Consider the following 22,798-nt stretch of genomic DNA (forward strand, 5'->3'; position numbering starts at 1 on the left):
GGAACCGATTACAAGGAACTATATGTGACCTCCTCCCTGGGGGACAGACAACCGAAAAGTGGGTGAAGGGAGACGTCGGACAGGGCAAGATATGACAAAATAATAATTTATAAATTATAAAGGGCTCATGAGGGAAGGGGAGCGAGGAGGGAGGGGAAACATGAGGACCTAATGCGAGGGGGTTTAAGTGGAAATGTTTTGAGAATGATGAGGGCAATGAATGTACAAATATGCTGTACACAATTGATGTGTGTATGGATTGTGATAAGAGTTGTATGAGCCCCTAACAAAATGATAAAAAAAAATTTTTTTTAAAAAGGAAAGAAACTGTGATGGGAGGTAATCACCTGTTTCGAGAAGCAGGGCACTGAATGGAAGCAGTAGCCGGGATGACGGCGGAGCTCTCAGAGTGCAGTGTTGGATTAGATATGTAATTTAGTTCAACTAGCTTCAAAATCCAGCGCCACAGCAGGAAACCAATCCTCTAGAGAAGCCTTTTGAACACAATGCAACCGAATTTAACTGGAGAAACCTTGAATTTGGGAGTCAATCTTCCAGAAAATAACCAATTAAGTGGAAAATTACTCTGGTCTACCTTGGAGATCGCTTAACAATTCAGGAAGTTGTCTTGAAGAAGCTTGTTTCCTGGGCTGATAAAGTTTTCAGTGTGTTTTTGTTACTGCTAAAATCTCCTTACACCCTAAATTGAAAATAGAAAAATATGGATAGTGTGGTATAATTATAGAAAATAAGAGAAGTAAGAAAAATAATAGTTACTAAACCTTACTTTGGATCTTCTACAGTATTATTATTGAAATGTGTGTCTTTCATCTTAGAGTGACCAGGAATGATGCTGTAGTTTTCTATTTATTAGTTTTTTTATCGTGTTTGTTTGTTTTTCATGTAAGTTCTCTGAATCTGCAAGCCTGTAGAGATGTCTTTTTGCAGCAGATTTTCCCAACACAATATAAGTGAACCTCCTTAAACGTGGCTAGCTTGGATTTGTAGGCAACTTGGCACAGGTGTACACAGTTCTTATGTAGTCTTACTTCCTGTATAAGGAAAAGGCTCAAAGCAGTTTTAATGAATTGGAATCTGTATGTACAGTAAGTGAAGGTGACCATGATAAACGCTTTGCTGCCAGTAGGGATTGGTTCAATTGTTTCAAAGTGAGGACCAATTTATATAATATTTTAAGGCAGCATGAATTGTCTGAAAATTAGACTTCCATAACACATGTATTTACTATATATCCATTGGTTCTTGAGTAATGCTTCCATGGATGTTATTTGTGACTCTAATAAAAATGAAATCCTTGACAACCTTAATGTTTTCTCCAAGTATCATAATATTGCTTATTGAGATTTTAGGTCTGTGTTCTTTACGTGGAGATATAATCCATAGGGAATTCTGTAGTCTTTGATATTCATCATTAAGTACTTCAAATCTTCTGAGCTTTCAGGTGCCAACATCGTGTCATCTGCATATACAAGATTGTTAATAATTCGTTCTCCAGTTCTGCTGCTGCCGTCTTCTTCATACAGTCCAGCGATTTGGCTTCCTTGCTCAGCATTCAGACTGAAGGATTCAACCATGATGCACAACTTTTCTAATTTTAAACAACGGAGAGTAGTAGCACCTTGTTTGGGTTGAGCAACTGCCCGTTGAGCAATACACTTTCCTGAGGAACACAAGTAAATGTTCTGGAATTTTCATTCTTTGCAATATTTCCCATCATTTGTTATAATCCACACAGTTGGATTTATAGGCACAGACAATAAAACACAAGTAATTTTTATTGTAAAATAATATAGATTGGATATCTAGAGATGAATTATTTGACTATTACCCTTTTGAATTTTGAAGGTTAAATACATAAAGGAATATGGTGGAGAGAAAAGTGTCCTTCATACAAAGTTGAAAAGAAATTGTCTTGATTGCAAATATAGTTTGAAAGAATAAAAATGTTTATTATTATGATGTGCATTCCCCACAATCAAATCAAAGTGGAAATAATACAAAACAAAATACTCTGAATAAAGCATAGATAGGGCTTGGCATGATTTCACCTCACAACTATTAAAATTATGCAGCATATATACTCAAATGTATGTATGTATCCTCTACATGAGTATTATTACAAAACAATGCTGTGAAATGGATGTGCATTCAGAAAATAACCCAAGGATTTATAGGTTCTAACCCATTGGGTTATGTGCTTTCTTAAAGATTACAGTCAATGAGCATCAATGGAGCAGTTCTATTCTGTACAATAATAGCTTTAGAGTCAGAATCAACTCAGTGCAATGGCTTTGTTTTGGGGGTTTTTAAAAATAGGGAGGTAGTTTATTGTGCCAACCTGGCCAATAAACACATGTGAAGGGCGGAGGGATAAATGGCTCAGTAAGCCTCGTCTTTCTGGTTCTCAGATCTCTTGCCTTGTGATGGTTGGACCACGGTGCGGCTGCTTTAGCCAGTTCCCTGCTTCAGCTGGCAAGTCTCACTTCCTGTAAGACATCCCTGAGGAGAAGCCTCATGGACCTACCCCAATGCAGCCCTGGGTGCAAGAGCAGCCTTGTGGAGACCCCTGCCAGTTGCTGAGATGCGTACACACTCACTGATTTGGCTTTCCTCCTGCAGTTGCCATCTTTGTGTGTTTTGTGACATGGAGGATTTTGTGGATTGGTGTTGGACATATGGGTTAATGTTGGACTTGTGGGCTTGGGCAGCACAGGGTTAGAATGTTTTCTTGATGTGCACTTAACCTTTATATAAAACTGTCTCTTACACATGATTTTCTGTGGATTTGTTTCTCTAAAGTACCCAGACTAACACAAATAGCATTATATATGTTTTAGTATATTATAAACACACGTTATTTTATATATTATGTATAACTTAAATTTCATTAATGCCTAATGTATAATAATTTACCTTAATTCATGTATCAACAGGCAAGGATATACTTAAATTTATAAAGAAATCTGAACTAAGCATGTGATGCAAAGTAACATTAGCCTCTTTTTAAGCTCATGAAGACAGGGATAGTTTTTTTTTTCCATTGTCTTATTCTGAAGCATTGATCATTGAATATGTACAATAAAAATAAAACAATAAACATCTGCAATGTAAGAGAAAAAATATTGTGATGTCAGGATATAAATGGATTATTATGATTTGATAGAATCTATTGTTGGGTCGAATTGACCCATTGACACGAAGAGATCCATTATTTGTATCAATTCCAAAGAAAGATTCAAATAGAATGAACAAGTTATAGAACAATATAATTTGTGCTACATGAAAACAAAATTATGCTAATGAGTATTTAGCAATGGATGTGGCAGTATATAAACAGGGACTCTCAGAAATTCAGGCCAGATTCAGAAATGGTCAAGGTACAAGAGATACCTTTGCTGATGTTAGAAGGATCTTTGCTGAAAACCATACCAGAAAATGCTTACTTGTGTTTTATTAACAATGCCAAAGTATTCAACTACATGGACAATAACAAATTATGAATAGCCTTGAGAAGAATGGAAACTCTACAGCGCTTTGTTGTGTTCATGGAGACTTGTACCTGTATCAAGAGGCAGTTGTGCAAACAGGACAAGAGGGCTTTGCGTGAACAGGAATACTGCCCAGTTAAAATCAAGAAAGATGTGTGTAAGTGTTGTATCTTCTCACCATAGTTACTCAATCTGTCTTCTGAACAAATAATCAGAGAAGTCGGATTACATGAAGAAGAATGTAGTATCAGGATTGGGGGAAGGCTTATTAACAACTTGAGATATATCAATGATTCAGCCTGGTTTGCTGAAAGAAAGGACTTGAAGCATTTGCTGAAGACAATCAAGGGTTTGCAGCCTTCAGTATGGATTACAACTGAATGCAAAAAAGAAGAAAAATCCTAACAACTGGACCAGCAGGTAACATCATAATAAACAGAGAAAAACTGAAATTGTCAAGGATTTTGTCTTGCTTGGATCCACAATTCTCATGGAAGCAGCAGTCAAGAAATGACACATGGCCTTTGGCAAATCTGCTGCCCAAGCCCTCATTAGCATGTTAAAGAGGAAGGAAGTCACTTTGAGGACTAAGGTGCTTCTGATCTAAGCTGTGGTATTTTCAGTTACTTCAAACACAAGGATATTGAATAAGGAAGACTGAAGAAGAATCAATACATTATGATTCCTGTGAAGAATACTGACTGTACCATGGGCTTCAAAAAGAATCAACAAATCTATCTTCAAGAAGTACAGGCAGCAAGCTCTTTAGAACCAAAAATGGCGAGACTTTGTCTCGTGTACTTTGGACACGTTATCAAGAAGGCCCAGTCCCCAGAGAAGGAGATCACGTTGGGTAAAGTGGAAAACTCACTCGCATCGAGTAGATGCTGACTCTTAGCCAAGCTGTAGGACAGGGTAGAACTGCCCCTGGGGGTTTCTAAGACTGTAACTGGTTTTTTGTTTGTTTTTATTAATCATTTTATTGGGAGCTTGTACAGGTCTTATCACAATCCATACATATATCCATTGTGTCGAGCACATCTCTACATATGTTGCCATCATCATTTTCAAAACATTTTCTTTCTACTTGAGTCCTTGGTACTTGAGTACTTGGTACTTTCTTTCTACTTGAGTCCAGTTGCTCTTTCTTTTCCCTCCCTCCTCCACCCTCTCTCCCCCATGAACCCTTGAAAATTGTTTTTTCATATCTTACAATGACCGCTGTCTCTCGTCACTCACTTTTCTGTTGTCCGTTCCCCTGAGAGGGAGCCATATATCAATCATTGTGATCAGTTCCCCATTACTCCCCCCACCTCCTTTCCTTATCCTCCTAGTATCACTACTCCTATTATTGGTCCTGAGGGGTTTATCTGTCCAGGAAGAGACTGTAACTGCTTATGGGAGTAAAAAACCCTGCCTTTCTCCTGCAAAGGGTGTGGTGATTTCGGAACTGCTGATTTTCCTGGTTAGCAGCCCAGCGCGTAGCTCCTACACCAGCAGGGTAAAAGAGAAGGGCAGGGAAGTAGAAGAAGCTCCTCAACAAGATGAATTGACACAGTGGATGTAACAATGACCTCACACAAGAGTGACTGTGAGGAGGGAGCATGACTGGGCAGTGATTCATTCTGTTGTACATCAGGTCACTATGAGTCAGAATCGACAGGTCAGCACCTAGCAATTGTTGAGATAATATGTTTGGTTCTTGACAGCTACTTGGCCAATGGACTGGAAGGCGTCCATATTTGTACTCATTCCAAAGAAAGGTGACCCAACAGAATGCTCAACTATAGTATGTTATCACTGACATCACATGCCAATAAAGTTTTGCTTAAGATCATCCAACAATGGTTGTAGAAGTACATTGACAGGGACCTGCCAATATATATATAAATATATAATATGTATTATAAATATATACATACTACATAATATATATATATATTATATATATATATATAATAATGATTATTATATATATATAATCATTGCCGATGTTAGCTGGATCTTGGCTGAAAGCAGAGAATACCAGAAAGATGTTCACTTGTGTTTTATTGACTAAGCCAAGACATTCAACTATGTGGATCAAAAAAACTATGTATAATCTTTAGTATAATGGGAATTCAAGAACTTCATTGTGCATAAGCAGAACTTTTACATGGATCAAGAGACAGTTGTGGGAAAGGATCTAGGAAATATTGCCTGATTTAAAATCTGGAAAGGTGTGCATCAGGGTTGTATCCTCTCATCATATTTACTCAATCTGCATATTAAACAAATAATCAGAGAAGTTGGATCATATGAAAAAGAATGTGGCATAAGGATTGGAGGAAGGTTTATTAACTATCTGCAATATGCAGATAACACAACCTGCCTTGTTGAAAGTGAAGAGATTTTGAGACACTTAGTAATTATAATCATGGATTGAAGCCTTCATTATGGATTACAACTTAATGTAAAGAAAACCAAATTCCTAACAACTGGACTAATAGATAACATCTTGAAAATGGGGAAAAGATCGGAGTTGTCTAGGGTTTTATGTTGCTTGGATCTACAATCAATGTTCATGGAAGCAGCAGTGACAGGATCACAAGATGAGTTGCATTAGCTAAATGTGCTGCACAAGCTCTCTGTAGAGGACTGAAAAGCAAGCATATTACTTTGAGGACTAAGGTGAGCTTGACCCAAGGCATGGTAGTTCCCATTAGTACATATGCATGTGCAAGTTGGACATTGAATCCAAAAGGTGGAGGGAGAATATATATATTTGAATGGTGGTGTTGCAGAAGAACACTGAAAGTGCCACGGCTAGAAGGGTGCTATTAATTCACCGTTACTCCCACGTTTCTTGTAATGTGAAATCTGTTCAAATAGACAGTCAGCACCGATTTTAGATTGAGGCATATAGAAGAATAGCCTGGACAGAGATCTACACGAACAGCATTTCTAATTAAATTCTAATTAAAATTGCCATGGGGTGATTAAAAGATTAATTTACTAATGAGTAATTTTAATAAGCTGACAAAGCTCAAATAAGCACTGCAGGTGGAGTTGGTTTCAGTGATTAGCAAAACTATTATAAACCATCAGTTTATATTGGGTAACATGGAATAATTTAATTTTGAATTTTACTGTAATGACGATGAAGTGTTTGGGGGAAACAAAATAGTAATACCTAAAGAAAGCAAGGTGTCATTATCAATCTTATCAATGTATTTTATGAGATAGACCTTAAATAACTCTGGGGTAGCTTTGTTATTTTTCTCTACTTATTTTGACTGTTGCACAAAACCTATGTAGTGTTGAATAGCAAGGACAGGCACTTTGAGTATGAAGATATGCTAGCCCAAGACATGGTGCATTCAATAGCATCACATGCATGGGAAAGCTAGGCATTGAGTACAGAATACCAGAGAAGGATTGTTGATTTTGAATTATGGTGCTAATGTTGAATATTGAAAATACCGTGAACTTCCAAAATAACAATAGGGTGTCTTGGAAGAAATATAGCTAGAATGCTTCTTGGAAGCAAGGGTGGCTTTCCTATTGACTAGAGATATGTTAGTTACCAGGAGAGATCATTCCCTGGAGAAGGACATCTTGCTTGGTAAAGTGTAGAGGAGCAGAAAAGAGGAAGGCCCTTAGGGACATGGTTGACACAGTGCCTACGAAAATGGGCTCAAGCATTGCAGCAGTTGTGAGGATGGTGCAGGACCGGGCAGGCTTCAGTTCTGCTGTGTGTAGGGTCTCTGTGAGTCAGAATCATCTTGATGGCACCGAACGACAATAATATGCTGGCTGTGAACGTGGTAGAGCCACATGGTAAATCAATGCTAATTTTGCAGTTATTGATTAGCTTAAAGAATGTTGTTGTTATTTTGGTTCCTTTCATTTGATTCCAAATCATACCCTTTGTCACAGTAAAACCCCTGTATTTCTAAGTTATAATTAGTATGGAAGTGGATCACCAAGTTTTTCTTCCAAGAAGCCAATGGACTTTAATCACTGATCCTTTGGTTAAAAGGCAAGCACGCACTTCACCATTGCACCAGCAGAGCTCCATAGTTTTGAAAATCCCACTAGCCCCCTGGCATCCAGTTGTTCTGACTCACAGTGACCCTCGGTGCAGTTTCTGAGCTTGTAGATATTGACAGGGAAAGATGGCCCCGTCTTTCTTTCTGGGTGGAGGGGATAAGTTTGAACTGCTGTCCAACACTAAGAAGAAAGTGCCATCAGGGGTCCTTTCAACTTTGAAAATCCCAAAATCCAAACTCACTTCCACGGAGTCTATTCGGATTTACCTCAATCCTACAGGACAGAGTAAAACAGCTCCTGTGAGTTTTGGAGACTGAATTTTGACGGGGGTAGAAAATCCCATCTGTCTCCTGAAACTAACCTATCAATATATCAATTCATTCATTCAAGAGTTACTGAAAATTTTACTATACTCAAAGACCAATATTAATTATCAAGATATGAAATAATCTTGTAATTTATTTATATTAGTAAATTTATACTAGAACAATGCATATTGTGCCCACATACCAGAAAGTAAGGACATTTTATATTCTAATTTAGCATTTACTAAGGAACCCTGGTGATATAGTGAGTTATGTGTTAGGCTACTAATAGCAACTTTAGCAGTTCTAAACCACCAAGTGAGGATTTCTGTTCCATAAAGATTGATAGCCTGGGAAACCCAGAGGTGTCTACTGTCTGTAAGGTCACTGTGAATAAGATGAACTCAATGTCAGTGGGTTTTGTTTATCACTTATTGAACACCTATTTTGCGTTCTATATCCTTCCATCTAGTGGGATGTTTTATAGATTTTGGGGGTAAAAGTAACTGTCCAGGGCCACATTCGAGAGCTGGAATTTTAATCATTTATTTCATAGTCTATAATTTCTCCTTTCCCATACTACAACTGGCTTCTCATATAACATATAAATGGTGCTTCAACATTCTCCTAATAAAATACATGTAATAGTGTTAGGCCAGATTTACTAAAAAACCAATCCTTTGACCCTCATATGTGTATGAGAAAGAATTTTATAACAGAAAGTAATTATATATCCAAAAAGCATGCCAGCCCAGTTCAACTCAAGTCCCTAAGTCTGATATTAGTCCATAAGTCTCTGTGCATACTCACGTAGCCAGAAGCAATGACACAGACTGCAGAAAGAGCACAGGCCAGTAGGTGCTGAGCCATGTGGATTCAAGGTCAGTGGAAACACGGCAGGGCATCCTGAAGCTTTAGGGTCAGTAGCAGAGAGTCCTGGCAAGCAGGAAGGCAGAGGGGCCAAGAGAGGGCGAGGTTCCCAGGCTCCTCTTAGAGAAGGCCACACCCCCAGGAGGATGGCATCAGGCGGTGACCTGATTGACAATTTGGATTCCTCTGCTACTCTTTTATACATATTCAAGTTGACATAAAAGCATCTAACGACCATAGTGACGTATTTTTTATTGTTGTTATTATTATTTTCCTCTGTAAATAGTCTGCATTAGGTTGTGCTGTCTAGGGAAACAACCTCGCGACAATCATCTATGACCAAGAAATAGCTTCGATCAAGAAGCAACTGTACATCAATAAGGTGCCCTGCTCAGTTTATTTCAAGTCCCTAGGTCCTATGATAGCTGGGGCCCTCTTTAGACTCACTTAGCTGCAGGCTGATGATGACAAAAATTGAATTCAAAATAGATGACAAAAAAGAATTCAAAAATACAAGATATCCATCATTCAATATAGATACATTGTATCAATGAAGTCAGTGTCCGACAACTAACTGCACTGTCCATGAAATATATTTATGTTGACTGGCACGGCGAGAGATTTTCTCTTCTGTAGTGTTTTCAAACCTGTGTGAAAATCAAGAATAAAGTCCGTTTTTGTTCTTTACAGATCTCTGGTGCTCTTTCTCTTCGAACACTGCTAGAGCAGCCTCAGGCCCAGCTGTTTACTCTCCACTATTCCAATCTGGATAAAAATGACAGTGTTTTTTTACCATCATATTTATTTTAGGACATGTCTTGTTTCTGTCAATAACACTAGTCTTCAAATTATACAAAGGAAAAAGGACCACATGTTAGACAAATCTGTATTTTTTAAGGAGCCAACACATTTAACACAATTAACAAACAAGACAATGAACAAATTATACAATTAACAAACAAGACAATGAACAAATTATAGCAGTGTAAGTAACATATAGCGTATATTAAAAATACCTACTTGAGAATTATAAAGGATAGCTAGCGATACAAGAGCAACCTTGTGGCAGAATTCACGGGTGTGATCCCCTGAGTATTCTTCTTCTTAATGTCTAGCTATAGAGTCAACTGCATTTTAAAAAGTGAATTGCAAATTTTATAAGTGCGTGTTGGTATAAATAGTGCTTAAAAAGAAGTACTTACATCTTTATTGATTATCCAGTGGGGGCACAACGAAAATTCTTCATGACGTTTAGGTATCATTTCTTCTTATAACTGGCCCAGGGACCATCATGTCATGTTCTATAAAAATAAAAAAAATCAAGATTTTTGCCTCACACTTAAAAAAAAGCAATAACATCATCAAGTAAAAGACTTCAATATGACTCTATTGAAGCCATATAGAAGTTCTTGTATATAGTTCACAACACCATTTATTTAATGTTGATTCCATAATTATTCATTAGTCATGGCGCTGTATCATCCATTGTGCTACCTATGAGTGCTTAGTTCCAAAAACTCTCTCAAGGTTTGTTACTCTACTATGTTGATGATGACTACACAAGCAAAGCTAACCCAGCTTATGCAGCAAAACTGAGGTCATTTGGTCGAGGTCATGTTAAATATATCCTTTGGAATTTCAACTCTTCAGTCCTTTCGTACAAGTTTCCCAGAATGTGATCTCTTTGAATGGTGACTGCACCTTTGACATCCAAACATTCATCACCAACAGGGAGGCAAGTTAGAAACCCAGCATTAGAGCGAGAAAAGTAGTCTCATTCTGAAAGGAGAATGGATTTCTCTTCAAGCACATCTTACCTGTAAAGATCCAATATCACTACCCCCTTCATCAGAATCAAGAGATGGGGTTGACCAGAAGGGCTAATGGGCTTGTAAAGACCTTAGAGACGATAGATGCCACTATTCAAGGATGGCTGTTCTGGACTACTCTCTGACCTTGTTCCAAACCTTGGCACACTTGGATGGGTGGGACTGATTGGGGTGCCAGTTAATGGCAGCAGAGAAGTCAAGGAGGTGTCAAAGTCCCAGGGAAATCCCCGTAGGCATTAGTACCCCTTCTGCCTCCTTACCCTTGCTACAATGTGTGCTTGATCATAGGTAAGAAGGTAAACATGTGACGTGTGGTCTGAGGTTCAGGCTGGTGGAGCCCTGCCAGATACACTTTGGGCCAGATACGGTCCAACTGCTAACAAGGAATCGAACCAGTTTTGAGGCAAGCACTTTCCAGCCTGTGGGTGTGGCTGAGTGGAGGGAATTCTGCTTGCCTGGGCCCAAGAACAGTATAATTTAGATATAAGGTTACTTTGACACCACATCATGCTGCAATTGTTCTATGATCAGTGCACATGTGCATAAACACAGGAGGAGTTTTTAAACATACATATTTAAAATTTTGCCATATATATCTTAATTTATAAAAATAATTGTGTTTATTAATTTAGTGAGTGTCAGCATTCACGATATGTGCTTGATAATACATGACTTACAAGGTTTATACATCAAACTAACAATCTATCGATTGTCAGGAAATCTAGCTCAGAGCAGCCGTTTCCCAGGCCAGTTGTCAATGCTCACTATTCTTGGGGACTAGTTTTTTCTTTTGAGAAATAATTTGACCTCTGAATGTGTTTTTTGTGTGTGTATTTTTTCTAGGCTATTGAATCTATACTCAATTTCTAATGAAAAATTTCTAGTAAAAATCCTCTGAACTTTATGTCAACTTAAAATCATTAATATTTGTACTTTAAACATTTTATTATAATGCACTGCTTTTATGTAGATTTTCTTAGGTAGAGTCTTTCATATTGCATAATGGTTTTCTTTCTCGTTTGCTGAAGAGCCTCACATTCTCCTTCTCAATACTTTAATCACCAAATGCACATAATGAGAGCTTAAAAGTAAATACATTTCTAATGACCTAGTGAACAGCTATTAAAGGAACAATTGCTAAGAGATAAAAATAGATTGACTTTGATTAATTCAGAGTGGTATTATAATGATATAGAAATCAATCTGTTTCATTATCACACCTATGAATTTTGCATATCCTAATCACTCCTTATAACTAAACACAATTTATTTTATTAGAGCTTTAAAAAACCAAATAAGGGGAAAGTGTTTCAAATGGATGCTTAGCAATAAATAAGCATGGATTTGTAAAATGAATTAAAGAATGATACTGCTAAATGGACACATGTATATGTATTTAAATATGTATATCATAGAGTTGAATATATATACATATATAAATAAAACTATATATTTATATCTCATATGTATTCACCTCATAGTGCCTTGATTTATGATTATTTTTACACAGTATAATAAAAACATGAGTTTCAGATTCACCACATACTTATTGGGTAAAGTGACTAATCTTATTGGGTCTTATCTCTGCACTTTGGAAATTTCCATGTACTTCTAAGACATTTAAGGGTCGCTAGTGACAGAGGCAAGAAGGCCGGTGACTTTGTGGCTTTCATGTTGGGCTGCCAACTAGGTCACATTTGCAATCTACCAGTGAGTCATGGGAGGAAAATGAGACTTCGTTTACAAAGATTTATAGTCTACAAAACCGTTGCTATAGTTAGGTGCCTTCAAGTTGTTTCCACCTCAAAGAAACTCAATGCACAGCGGAGCAAACACTGGTTGGTCCTGCATCATCCTTACCGTTGATCCATCTGGAACCCTGGGGAGGAGTCACTTTCTGTCAGATGAAATCACTATGCCTGAATGGGGTCAGGACAGACTGGATGGTAGTAGGCTTTTTAGTGGCATCGTGAAGAAAGTGCTCAGCTGCTAACATAAAGGTAGGCAGCTCAAATCCACCTTTTCTCAGCAGGACACTGATTTAGCAGACTCATTTCATAAAAATTTAAAGACTTTGAGAAAGTTGAAGCTGTCTTCTCGAATGAAGATTTAAAATCCCCCAAACCCGAAGGGGCAATTCTACTGTCTTATAAGGTCATTATAAGCCAGAATCTACTAGATGGCAATGAGTTTAGCTGCATTTTAGTATCGGGATCCTATGAGCTGGAACAGACTCTATAGTAATGTTTGAGTATAAGACATTAAGGATTCAGGAGGAAACATTTTTTTGTGATGGTTCCAAAAGCAAATATTCTTTTCCTTCTTCTTCTAGTACTCCTTATTTTAACTAAAAACATACTTTTATAGTACTCCTTATTTTGAAAGTGCATGGTCACCTTCAAATACCATTCAAATACCCAACCCCAATTTGGACTTAGTTTCATCATCTACCTAGTTTTTGACCTATAATTTCACCTTCTTTCTGCTAACTCATCTCTCAGCATATAACTATGAGGACAGTGAAAAGAAACAGATTTTTTTAACTTCATGAAGTAATATAAATTGATGCAACATAATTAGATGATTAAAGAATCCCTCACTCCCATGAAGTCAATTATGACTCATGGTGGCCCTACAGGGCAGGGTAAAGCTGCCCCTGGGGTTTAAGACAGTAAATATTACTGCTAGCAGACAGCCTCATCTCTCTCCTGATGATAAGCTCTATAATTATACATACAGTGACATAGAAATACAAATTCTCTGGCATGTCCCAAGAAAATAATTTTTATAAATTTATAAATCATTACTTACAGTATTTAATCATAGCAATAAACTGGAAAACAATTATACAAGAAGAGAGTATGTTTAAAAATATATGATAGTATATATATATTCATTGAACAATGAAAAACTATACGCAGCATGTAAAATATAGTAAGTGAACAAAAGGGAATCAAGGTATACCTTTGATGCTCCAATTATTTTAAGTCAATATTTAGATTTAAGTAAACAATTTAAGATTATGTACACAATTAGATATTTTTTAAAGGCTGAATACACACAAGTGTGCCTATTTAGCAAGTTTCCAGTTGCCTACCAATGCTAAACAACACTTATTATTATTAGACAAGAGCAATGTTTAGCTTAAAGCCAACCAACCAAGCAAATAAATCAAAACTTCCTCAAGTTTTGGAATTGAAAATTGATTGTGCGCTGGCCAATCAGTTGTATGTGAACTTTATTGATTTGGTGGTAGGGGGGAATGTGACTACCCAGAAAACATCTGAAACAGCGTCAAAATCAGATGAAACGCTTTCTCTTTCGCTTTGACTTGTCATTTTTCTGACATATACAGATGCCAGAGGTGGAATTTCAGCATCGTTTGCGTGTTAGTCTGGGTAGACTAGAGAAACAAATCCATGGACACACATATGTGTATAAGAAAGATTTATATACAAGAGCAATTGAACACTGTGAAAACATCCCAACCCAGTCCAGTCCAAGGTCATAAGTCTGATATTAGCCCATATGTCCGATACCACTCTATAAAGTCCTCTTCGGACTCAGGAAACACATGCAATGAAGCCAAATGCAGGACGATCACAAGCCAGTGGGTAGAAAGTCTTTGGGTCCAGTGGCGTTGTAAGCATCTCAACGCTGGCAGGGGTCTCTCTGTCGCTTCTCCGGCTCCCGAGGTCTGGTTGCATCCATGTGGCTTGTCTTCTGCAATGCCTCCCAGGGAGTAGCAGAGAGAGAGAGATGTCTTCTGCCTCCAAGGAGGAAGTCCCAGATTCCCCAGAATTCTCAGGAGAAGGCCATGCCCACACAGAAGTCTCATTGGGTATCTCCAGATTGACAGCCTAGACTCCACCTCTACACTCTTCATCCTTAAATTGACACCAGATTAGGTGACTCCCACAGTTTACAAATGTGTTTGCTTCCCTATGGTGGTGGTTGCTGCTAGGGGCCCTCACATAGGTTCTGCCTCACAGGGACCTCTTGTGCAACAGAATGAAATGCTGACAGGTCGGGTGACAGCTCCACGATTCTTATTTTTGAACTGAGTCAATCCATATTATTGAGGCTTCTCGTTATTTTCAAGGACTCGCTACCAAAAGGGAGGTTCTTTTACAGAGACTGGTTCCTCTTGAGAACATGTCCAAAGTGCTTGAGACAAAGGCTCGCTTTTAATGGGGACTCTGGCGATACTTCCTCCAAGACAGATCTGTTCTTCTGACAAATCACAGTAATTTTAATAAACCCTATACTGTAATTCAAATGCATCAGTTCTTTGCCTTTATTTCTTGTTAATGTTTCAGCTTCCCCATGCATTTGAGGTGATTGAAAATACTATTATTTGGGTCAATGAACCTCGGTCCTTAAAACTTGAAAGAACTTTTTTGTCGCAGACTTGCCCTGTGAAATAATAAGTCATTGGATTTCTTGACTAATGCTTCAATGAGTGTTAAGTGTGGATCCAAGTAAAATTAAATCCTTTACAGCTATATATTTTCTCCATTTATCATAATGCTGCTTATTGGTCCAATTATGAAGGTTTTTCTTTTGTTTATGTTAAAATCTACTTCATATTGAAGGCTCTGTTTCAAGTCCTCTTAGATTTCAGGAAACGAGGATGCTTCACTTGCATATTACAGGTTGTTAATGACCCTTCCTCCAATTCTCATGCTGCATTCTTCTTCATTTATCACATATTCTTTGAGCAGGATGGAGATCTAGAAGCATAGCTGCTTTGGAAGTTATACAACTACTAGATCAAGCTTAAATTGTCTTCTGAATTTCACTGAGGAAATAAAATCTCATTTCACTTAAGACATTTTGTTTTATAAAACATCTCCTTAACTTTAATCATTATCTATGCAAATCTAAAATTTAAAATTCTATATTAATTGTATGCATTCCTTTAAAATCAAGATGATATGAAAGCTGAAGAATAATAAATATCCTCTGGCATTTAAGTTCTGCAATACAGTATCAATTCTAAAGCACTTGGCTTCTGGACGCTCCGGTCATATAGTAGGTTATGCATTGGACTATGAACTGCAAAGTCAGCGGTAGAAAACCACTAACCACTCATCAGAAGAAAGACAAGGATGTCTACACCCCTAGAGAGGTGCAGTTCTACCCTGTCCTGTAGGGTCGCTATGAATCAGACTCAATGGCAATGAGCAAGTATGAAGTTCTAAGTCAAGTTTGAGTTTTAACCTAAGTTCATATGCTGGATAAATTCTTTATGTTACCTCCCTAATCTTCATTGACCGTTCGTTTTACCAGCAATGTACCTATGCTTAGACAAGTCCAATTCAAACCCAGGATGGGACAATTTGCCTTCAGGCAGAGTGGGAAGAAAACAGATGAACTATTCATCTCACAAAGAACTAGGGAATTTGCCTGGGTATTTGGTGATAGTAGCCAAGTAGATATATGTTATTTGTTTAAAGGTTGGGGTCCTGGTACTCAGTCTCTGGGTCACATAACAGAAGTTGCTTATTCTAAGGTTTACTAACCAAACGCCATTTACAAGCATATTCATATGACAATCATATGTTGGCAGTCTGTCACATTCATGTCTGCTTGATTTTTAATCCTATGTTCTCTAGACTATACTTTCTGACCCGCCCCCAGCCCCCTTCTGAGTTACTGGCATTCTTTTTAATTTCTTAAATTGGTAATTTTTTTCCTGATATTCATTTAGGGCACTCATAGTCTCATTATCATTTTATAATTATAACACACTCTAGGATAAGAGGCATTTAGTGAAATGTCAATGGCATTTGCTTATCAGGGGATATGGTACTTATGGAATAAAATATTTCCTAAATTTTGTAAAATGTGTGCTTTAAATTATTTGGGATATAATTAATATTTCATAAAATTATTAAAGATTGTCAGGATTCCTCTCACATATTTTCAGTAACAATGCTTTACAAAAAATATAACAGTGAAAAAATAATAAGAATGAATCTGTATTATAAGAAAATAAAGACAAACAACAAAAATTAATTTAATGAAAGCTCATCATGTTTTTTGTAGTATGCCATGGCTTTATAATCTTAAATAAATTGGAGAGTTATTGCCAGAGAGATTAAACATCTTCCTCAGAGTCTCATACATGATTAGTGGCAGTGCCTAGATTACAAGGACCTCTCTATATAGCCAGTGCTTGTATCCTCAGTATACTATATTCATAAACATATTCAGTCATGAACTAAATGACTTGCAGAACTTAGTACATTCTCTCTCTCGGGACACAGCGTGAGTAGTACATTGTCCTTTTGCCTCACCCATGAAAGGCCACTGTGTGATCACTTTCTGGTAAAGCTGATGCAGACTTAAAGAAAGAATATAGTAGGCAACTCTCAACACAATTCTAAACTAGATTATTGCAATTCCTTTATGATCAGAAAACACACACATCTCTTTCCAGGGTTTTTTAGAAGATGATACGATCATTTTTCCTGTATTTAAGACTTTTAAATTCTTGTAAGGAATAATTTTTATATTCTTCCTGCTCCATATTGGATATTTGAAGGATTACTGGACAATTTGAAAGGCATTTTTAAACATTCCTTTCTGAGCCCTGGTAGTAGCATCGTGGGTGATAGATTTGACTGTCAACTATTAGCTCAGCACTTGGGAACCACCTACCATCCTACAGGAGGAAAAATAAGATTTTTTTACTTACATAAATAGTTTCAGTCTTGGAAACCTACAGTGAAAGTTTTATTTAAAAAATAATGATAATGAAACTTTAAAATAATAAAACTATAGTAATCTTTACTATTTATTCAGTGCTATTCCACTTTAAGGTGTGCCGGTGGCAAGGTTTGGTAAGCATGGCACTAGTTAACTTCAAAGTTGTAGGTTCACACTCAACAGACTATCCACAGGAAAAATATATGGAGTTCTTCTCCCATGAAGTTTTACCCACAAGCCCTCTTATAATCTATGTCAGAATTGACTTAATTGGTAGTAGGTGCAGTTTGAGTTTAGTATAGTCTACCCTAGGATCTTCCACTTCTTAATTTGGAAGGAACATAAAGCTGTCTAAGCCTCAACTTTCTCAACAAAAACACTTAAAAATTTTAGACAATTGTGTTGTTCTAATTAGTGTTCTCTATTATACTCCTCTATTATACACTATTCATTGAAATGGCTACACAGAATCCATAGACAGACAAAATTTATTTTCAAAGTGCTTATTAAGGAAGTTAACAGGTTAGAATGCTAGTGAGAAATGCACATCATAGTTGTTTATCAAGACATGTTACAAAGTTCTATCAGATCTGCTAATAAATGCCCAGAGAGGCTTATCACTCCACTGTTAGCCCTATCTTGAAGGTATTTGTCTCAACCTCAGTGGGTCAGTGAATCCAGATCCCTGCATTAAGGGCTCAGAGGCACCCCCTCCAGTAAGCCTCAACCCACAGACACTCGGCTCTCCTTTTATGGGCCAGGAAATTCAGCTTCCACAATGAGGTGCCAACAGACATTCCACTCTACAAGCCCACCTCCTGCACAGAAACACGCGGTTTTACTTGTTCTATGTCTGGGGAAGTCCACTGCTCTGGCTCCTGGTTCCGTTGCTGTTCCTCTGTGGTTATGGCTGTTGTCTGGATCCAGGAGGTTCACCGAGCGGAGAGTCTGAGGACAGAGGACACACTTCATCCTGAATCGTGCTGGTAATGAGATCCCTCCTCCTGATTCTCTGAGGGTTTGTTTTATACATAGCAGGGGGAATTCTGTTCACTATCACTCACTGGTGAATCCCAAAGCTATCTTCCCTTGCCTTCTTTCCAGACCAATGCAGGAAAAGGTTGTTTGGTGAGAATTATAAATGTTGGCTAGAAAAATTGCATTAAATAATTTCATTGCCCTTGCACCCTTTCATTTTTTAATACAAAATTATCTGTCCAACTTTTGGTACAAGTACATTGTCATCTGAAAGTCAAAGTCCATTGAAATATATTGAGAAGACATTGTCTGCATGTTTTTGTTTTGGGTTTGTTTGTTTTTTACCTTCTCTGTGGGTGTGTAGGCAAAATTTAATTTTCAACCATACATTAGCTGAAGAGAAACTTATATTAAAGTGTATCATCTTCTTCTAAAACTCTGAGTCAACTAAAATAGTATTTGTGGAAAAGTTCTTTGTGTGCTTAGATTGATAAACAACCTCCCACGTTATGTCGTTTAGCTCTTCATGATTTTCACTTTAAAATGAGATCTATATTAGACTAATTAATCATGAAATGTTTTAATTTTTTTCTTGATAAAGTGTAAACTGTTGTATGCTGTTAGGTGACATTGAGTGAATTCTCTCTATTAGAAATTCTAGAGAGAACAGAAGGAACCGTTGCCTGATCCTATGTCATCCTTATTCTTGTGATAGTTGACCCCATTCTTACGACCACTGTGTCAATTGATCTTGTCAAGTCTTCCTCTTTTTCGCTGCCCTTTTCCAGGAACTGCTCTCTCCTGATAACAAAGTACAGGAGACGTTGCTTCAAAGCAGCATTCAGAGGGCAGCAGGTCTTGCAAGACAGACTTTCTTATTCTTTTGGCAGTCCGTGGTGCTTTCATTGTTCTTCGTCCATACCATAATTCAAAAGCATTGTCTTTTCTGTTTTTCCTTGTTCAAAGTCCAACTTTCACAGGCATATGAGGAAAACTGACAATGTCACAGCATGGGTCAGGCACATCATAGTCCTCACTTGCTCTTCCACACTTTCACGAGCTCTGGTGCAGTAGAATTGTCCAGTGCAGGCTGCTGCTTGGTTTCTTGACCGCCACTTCCATAAGCATTGACTGTGGATCTAAACAAGTTGAAATTCTTGACAATATCAAGTTTCTCCATTTATCATGATGTTATCTATCGGCAGATTTTAGTTTTTGTTACATTGAGTTGTAATCCCTACTGAAGATTACAGTCCTTGATCTTCACCAGCAAGTGTTCCAAGTGTCCTCCTCATTTTCAGCAAGCGTGTGGCATCTACTTCTTTAGTCAGTTTGCTGGAAGCGGTATCACTGATATTTCACATGCAACAGCAACACCCAAGGCCAATTGATTCCAGTGGAGTTACAGACTAAGAACTGCGAGGAAAGGATAGACTGTCCACTTCTGAGGGACTAGCCCATGAAAACCTAGAAACAGCAGCAGAGTAATGTCAGACACAGTGCTAGAAGAGGAGGCACTCAAATCAGAAGTCACTCAAAATATGAATCTTCTCAAAGTAATTTGATAGTAGTGACCTGGATGAAGTACAATTTTCCAGACCACCACTTGTTTGGGGGGCATTATTAAAGAAAGAGTTGAAAACACACAGTTCAGGGAATGGAATAGTATAAATATAAGAAAACTAGAAGCTGTCAAAAATTAAATGGAATGCATAAAGATCAATATCCTGGACTGTGGCAAGTTGAAATGGACTGGTATTGTCCACTTCAGAACAGACAATCGTGTGCTTTACTACACAGGGAATGACAGATGTAAGTGGAATGACTTCAGCTTCAAAAAGAATATTTCAAGAGCTCGAAGCCCAATGCTTTCTGGGATAAGATATCTATACACATAAATAAACCTACTGATTACAATTATTCATTGAATTTACTCACCAACCACTAACTCCATTGATAAAAAAACTGAAAAATCCTAACAAATTCTTCAGTCCAAAATGGATCAAACAATAACCAAGATGCATTGAAAATTGTTCTAAAAGTATTTTACAAGATTTTTCTTCTTAAAAAAATTAAATACACACACACACACACACACACACATACACACATACACACACACCATGGGGTACACTTTTTTTTTAAAGGGGATCATGCATAATTTTGGTAACATTATCCAACAATGCTGCAAATATTAATTAATACAGTCATTTTTTCAGTTTTTTAAATATGGAAAAATCTTTCAGTAGTTAATAATAAAATTAATTTATTATTTAAAAATATCACTATATGTGCAAATAGTGGTATTACATTAAACCTAGTGTTGGGTTCAACTATTATTTAGAAGCCTGGAATACATTTAATGAAAAACAATTGACCACTAGAGAGTAGCTATATACCACCTGTCTTAATTACCTAGAGCTGCTAGATCCAGTTGCTATAATCCCCAAGTGGATGGCCTTAACAAAAAGATGTTTATGCTCTCTCACAGGTTAGTGGAAGAGAAGTCAAAATGTGGAGTGCGGTCTCTAGAAAACAACTCTCTCTTTCTCTCAGGTTGGAGGAAGCTCCTTGTCTTCTTTCAGCGTTTGTGGTGCGGCTGTCCTTAGCCAGGTGTTCTGGCCTCAACCTTACCTGGATGCAGGAGGACCCTAGCATAGTGACAGAGGGTCCCAAGGGTACTCTCTTCTCAAGGCTCTTCTGATTTGACAGCTCTATCTATGTTCTCTTCTCTCCCCTTTTATCATCACTAAGACAAAAAATAATGTTGTCTACTCTGTGAGCTGATTAAAGTTGTTGCATCCCTATCTTATAATGGGGGGTAATTACATCATTTTCTAACTGCCATGCCACTTAGAATTATGGAACAACCATGATGATATATAATTAGGTGGGGAGTATAAATCAACCTAGGACACTGATGTTAAGAATTAATAGATGTATGTGTGCCTGCATATTTTTAAATATGTACATATATATTTTCTTGAATTTTATATCAACTGTGAAAGTTTTTTTCACATCTTTAATAAAGCATATTGTACACAATTCCATGCAAGAATTTGTGGGAAAGTTTTAGGACAGCATTCTGGGGAATAATTAATGATAACTGCACTTATTAAAGAGTAAATAATCATAAATATCCACCACTCATATGTCAGTTTCTTGTCATGTAGTGGCTTGTTTGTTGCCATGATGCTGGAAGTTAATCGACGGGTCTTTTCAATACAAGCTGAGTACCTCCAGGTACTAACTGAAGAAGCCATGTTTACTGACGCAAGGAGTGATAGCTAGAGCTGAACATCTTCAGGACGAGGACTATGGTGGGCTAGCATGCCATTTGGCCATTAATGGCAGCCTTCGAAAAGCTTTTGTGACATTGCCTAAGCAGGGAAGATGCCAACTCGCTGTGTCACTGGAAGCACAGCTGAGAAGAAGCTATACTGTTCAAGTCATCGTACCCTGAGCCTTGGTCACCTGTTAGCTTTCTTGCTGAATCCCAGAATCGTGAGTACCGTTCGTGAGTTCTGTGCTGCCATTGCAATCCATTATCAAGCCCAGCTGAAAAATAGAGAGTGTCAAAGAAAGAGCAGTTATTATCAGAATTAGTAGGAAATTTGAATGGTGGAGTAGATCTGTCTCATAAAAATCAGCTTTGGATTATAGTGATGGGGAATTTGATTTTTCTACCTCCAAGTGAGGCCTGAAGATGTCAGACATTCGCCCCACATCACATTCTTTGGATGTGGATTTTGATAGAAGTAGAAAAATTCACCCTAGACAGATTTCAATGGAGCTTCCTGACTAAGAAAATTTAGGAAGAAAAGCCTGGTAATCAATTTTGAAAACTAGCCAATGAAAACACTCTGAGTTCACTGTAGGTCTAGAAAATGAGCCTCATAGATTTAAAGACAGTCAAAATGCACAGTAGCTGCAACAGTGGGTTTGAATATTCCAACGACTGAGGTACATGTGTCAGAGCCAACTTGAAAGCCACTTACAAAAATAATAATGCTAATTAATATGATAGAGAAGTAGGAATATATTATAGAAAAAAATCAGTATTGGGTAAGAAATGTCTTGCTGTCAGGTGCCATTTGTCCCTCGTGATTTTATGGACAACAGAACAAAACCCTGTGTGGCCATTCTCCATCCGCACAATTGCTCCTGTGCTGAGTCCACCATTGCAGCCATGGTGTAGACCCGTCTCCTTGAGGGGAGGGCCTTTCCTCTTTTTCACGGTCCCTCTGCTTTGACAGCCACGATGTCCTTCTCCAGGGACTGGTCTTTCCTGACAACATGTCCAAAGAAAGAAATATAACTGACACATATACAAAGAGCAAAAATTATTTTCTTTAATGGGCATTTATGGAAGACCCCTTATCATACCTGGTGTAGGCAGAAAGCATTTGATTACGGTAGCAATGACAGAGGCAGAGACATATCAGCTCCTGCAATTATTCTGAACCATCATAAAGCAGTTGGTTCTCTCTGCCTAATCAAAGATGTAATTTATTACACCCATTACATTCAAAATTTGCATCAGCATTACAGAGTGAAAACA

Source organism: Echinops telfairi, unplaced genomic scaffold, assembly GCF_000313985.2.
Source record: "Echinops telfairi isolate 266 unplaced genomic scaffold, ASM31398v2 ScPeMD7_70;HRSCAF=299, whole genome shotgun sequence".
In the NCBI taxonomy this organism is placed as follows: Eukaryota; Metazoa; Chordata; class Mammalia; order Afrosoricida; family Tenrecidae; genus Echinops; species Echinops telfairi.